The sequence below is a fragment of the Cupressus sempervirens genome, chromosome 2 (genome assembly GCF_028749045.1).
Source record: "Cupressus sempervirens isolate cs-2001-9-10 chromosome 2, ASM2874904v1, whole genome shotgun sequence".
NCBI lineage: Eukaryota > Viridiplantae > Streptophyta > Pinopsida > Cupressales > Cupressaceae > Cupressus > Cupressus sempervirens.
In genome coordinates this window covers 77,042,010-77,046,850 of record NC_143119.1, presented here as the reverse complement: position 1 = coordinate 77,046,850, position 4,841 = coordinate 77,042,010, and positions in this window count along the sequence as shown.

The following is a 4,841-nucleotide window of genomic DNA, read 5'->3' as shown; positions in this document are numbered from 1 at the left end:
AACATAAACTAATCTATACTAAACTAAACTAAATTACATACACATAATACTAAACTAACCTAACTTATAACAATGTAACTAACACTATTATTAAACATACCTACACTAACCCCCCCCATACTCTACCTTACTAACTAAATTTAAATAAAATCTAACTACATACAAAATAAACTAACTACGCACCCCAATCCACACACGTGGCGCCCTAAAACCCCAAGCACCTGCGTGGGACAGTGCCTTTCCCAACCCCAACTACCCATGCCACAACTACCTTCCTAAATTCCCATGCGCTTTAACATCCAATCTATGCGCTTTTACAAGCACTGACAAGGAGACCCTTATTTCTTACTCCACCACTGCTGACCTCAGGGGCGACTACCAAGGGAAAAGGCGACCCAAATTCAAGATAAGGATAGGCACATAATCATTCAATGCAGTCTCCAAGGTGGGTGACCCAAGGTTTAAAAGATAATCCTTTCACAATACATTCATTCACCATGCAAGTCAAACCACCGGATAAGCTAAAGCTACGAGTACAAATGGAAGGGGTACAGGGTGATGTCACCCTAGACATGATTTTCTGACTTTGTTTAAAAACTAAACATACCCTTCCAAAGAAAACTGGTGCCAAGGTGTAATGTCCCCATTTTAGCAGTTGACCAAGTGTGTGTGCGTTAGCCTTGTTCTACATGGTCCCGAGGGCTAACGAAGGGTTTAATGGGATCTTGGAGTGTTTTGGCCTAGTCATTTCCAGTTTGGGCCAAAACGAAGTTGATTTACTCAGTTTCAGGCATACTTACTATTTTTAGTAAGTCGGCAAGACACAGTGCAGGTCAATTTTGGTGATTGGATTCGATACTCCTCGGTGAGAGCTTTCCGATGAGCTATCACTCGCATTATTCGGAGTTCGATTGCTAATACATTTTAATGCCTGAAGTTTTATTAAAGTAACGTCTAATTTAATTGTAAAATATTAAAGTGTTACTTTAATATTTATTTTATGGTGATGTGTACCCAAGGGAGACATAAGGGGTATTTTAATATATATTTTATATTACACATCTTTTATCCCACATTGCCCATATGAGTTGAGCGGACCCGTGGGAATAGAATAAAAGGAAGCATCTGTGGCTTCATTAGGCAGGTTGAATATGAGAAGAAATTGGTGTGTGAGTTGCAGCTTTGTTCTTGGCATTTGAGGACGTCTATCCTCTCTTGTAACATTCTAGATGTCATTCCCTTGGGGTTTGGCCTTTGGAATTCTTTCTTATTGGCTTCATTATCAGGCAGTTTAGTTGCATTTCCGGCTACAGGCAGATTTGATATTTTGCTCATATCTTCTTCACTACTTGTCCGACGCTTATGCCGCTTGGAGGGAATGGTATTATGAAGGTAGTGGACTGATTGGAGGACAAAGTATTGTAGCAGCAAGTTCGTAAGCATGGGCTGGAGTATTATGACAATATTGCTGAAGTAATTAGTGAGTTGATAAATCTGTCATGTATTTGGTTTTATGAATTCTGAAAATAACATTTTATTAGCAGCAGTTCATTTCCACTTTGCATATTATTGTAGTTTCTTTTTGTTTATGTTGTATGATACCAATTCCATGCACGAAACACAACAAACAAATAAACGTTTGATTTCCAGAGTTATAAGGGGTTTTAAGAAGTTGAATGCAAACTGTTTGACATAATTCCTTTCAGCAATTTGGTTTAGTTAGTTGGGACATCCAAGGGTGTCCATTACACAAGGACACAAAAATTTAAGGCTTAAAAGTTAATTTGGTAAGAAGGATATTTTTACAACTTAGTGCATGGGTATAAGTTTCCTTTTGTTTTTTTAAGTGTTTTCTTTTCTTTAAAAAAATAAATTAATATTTCTATTATTATTTTTATTGAATTAGTAAATAAGTTTATAGAATATTTTGAGAATCTCAAAGATTCTCTATTACCAAAGGGGGAATAAATTTATTTCCCATACAAAAATCAGAGAGTATTTACTCTCTTGGAACATTTTGTTTTTGTCTTATTTTTTTTCTAAGAATAGATGTTGGATTTGATTTATTAACCAAGAGGGGTTATATTTTTTTTTGCAAAATAAATCTAATAGGACTTATTAAAAATTAAACAAAACAAGAATTTGAATTATCCATTTTAACCACAATGCAAGAATTGTTTTGTTTCTAATAATCACGAAAACGAAACCTTCATTCCTAACATAATTTTTTTTTGCTTTCAACATATAGGAAAACTTGAAATTTTTCCTAATTGAATCAACATCATTTTCATCCTATTTTTGATATGCATCCATATAACCAAAAATTACAATTAAATCTCATGAGAAGCAATAATACTCAACTACTATTTTATTGGAAAACCTGATTCAAAGGCTCATCCGGGAAAGAACCAGGAAGAAATTCTGGCATCGTTGCCATTACAAAAAAGTGATAAATATAATTTTCATAGGATTTCAATCTCAAATTTCCAACAATCAAATAAATTTGCTTGATGTCCCTTATCAAGGGATCTATATCATTTTCTGCAACACATTGCTAAGATCGTAGAGGGAACAGAATCTGATCAGGTGTCAAACAAGCATGACCAAGAGACAAAATCAAACATGCATATTCATACTAGGTTTTCACAACAGGATTTACAATGAATCAAAACTAGGGAAAGGTGGATTTTTCTAATAGGAGATGTCAGACACAACACCAAACTAGGTGCCCAATTGGGGCTATAACTCAAGAACTTCTATTCTTCCATTCTTACATGCCAAAACTCATACGTGGTTTGTGCTGATAGGTAGGGACCCATAACACCCTACCCTCTCTCCCTCTTCTCATCCTGAGAATAGACTCTACACTATTGGAGTCCAACTAAAAAGATCTTACACAAAATTGGCCACTTCTACCCTCTCCAAGGGTGAGTAATGCCAAAACACCCATACAAGAAAACTTCAAAATTCAAACAAGAACATGAAAGAAAAGCATTCAAGAAACATGGTTTCAATCTTTCCCAACATACCCACATACATAAAAGCATCCAAATAACAACACAATAGCATAAGCATGAAGAATCTGAACAAGGGAGATGAAGAACTCCTACCTTCACAAAGAGGTAATGGCAAATGAACAAATTGAGAAGAGCTTTCTCTTCCTTCCTTCAATCTTCCAAGACTCCTCTCTAAAAGTAAAGATTGGGTAACAACCAAAACTACTCCAAGAAGGGCCTCTAAATAAGATCCAAATTCAACCACCAAAAAGGGCAATAACTTTATCCACTCACCTATGAATCTTGAATTTTCTAACTCAACCAATCCTAAGGTTAACCACTAAGTAGAGTTGAGGTCATGCAACTCATAGTAATCACTTTCAATTTTTGCACAAAGGCAAAAATAGACTTTTTGAGTGACCTCAAAAGTCAATAAAAGGGGCTTAGGGGGTGGCAAATACCCCCAACCCATACCCATACCCCTTGGGTATAAACTTTTCATGTTTTAAAGCCTTAGGAATTGATTTGGAACCAAAAAAAAGCTAGGAAAAATTTAGGACCATCTAACAGCTCTAAAAATGCAGATTAAGCACTAATTTTGATTAAGGGTGACTAAACTTGATTAAAAAACAAATTAGCAAAAAGACACTAACTTAATCTAACTTAAGTCCAAAGGTTACACAGTTAACCCTAGCTAGCACGCTAAAAAGCATAAACAATTCACGAGTGTCAAGCGACACTAAAGAACAAAGTTATGAAACATAACATTTACTGATCACGGAAAGATACATTCATACATCTCACAAAATAATTAAGTTACGAACAACAAGGTTTCCACAAATAACACACAAGGATTAGTTCTGTTCCTCTGTCAGGTTTCTTGGCTAAAATATCCTACACACTCATTGCACACATCAGTAGTCCCATAAAATCACATGCACATATGTATATATGTATTAGGGAATCACATAAATTAAAACATACATCTATAAATCAATCAGGGTTTCTCTCATCCTACTCATATTCTTAACCATTAAAATCTCTTAATCATAGTGTTAATCCTACATTTACTTATTTGATCAACATACATGTTCATAATGCATTAAATGATGAACTCAAATATCTGAAAGTAAACATCACACAACATGAAATACCATAGCATAATATGTTTAGTGTATCCGATAGTGTCTCGACGTATCGATTCATAAGTATCAAAATAATAAAGTATCAACTATGCTACAAAGGGTCAGGGCGAGGCCTCACATTGGGGTCATTCCCCTATCTAAAGCTCACTAATCAAAAATTAGTGATGCAACAACCAAGCATTTTGAAGATTAGTCAAGTTGATGCAACATTGTCAAAGAAGATTGCATATGAATCGGTACATTAGGTACATGAAAAATACATTGATTGTTGTATTTGGCATGAGATGTCAAAGAGGGAGAGTTTAATGGCATATCAAATCAAAAATCTTGTATAAAGATCATAGGGAGAGTTTGTTGTTAGAGGAAGAAATTACAATCAGTGCAATCAAAGAAATCAGAGAACTCATTCCAGAGGGAGAGATTGATGTCAAAGGAAGTTCTCACTAATATAGGGAGTTCTCATAGATGAGAATCAGAATGAAGCTAAGGATATTATCCTTACTTCTATTTTGTTCTAAAATTTCTTTATATCATGACATGTTGTGTTGCCATCAATGCCAAAGAAGGAGATTGTTGAAAATAATTATGCAATTGTATGTTGTCTTTGATATTACACAAAATGTTGAGTCTTTACCGAGTAGTTAGAGATAGCCAAGCTCACTTGGGCATCGAAGGCAATTTCCTATGTATGCTGAGCATT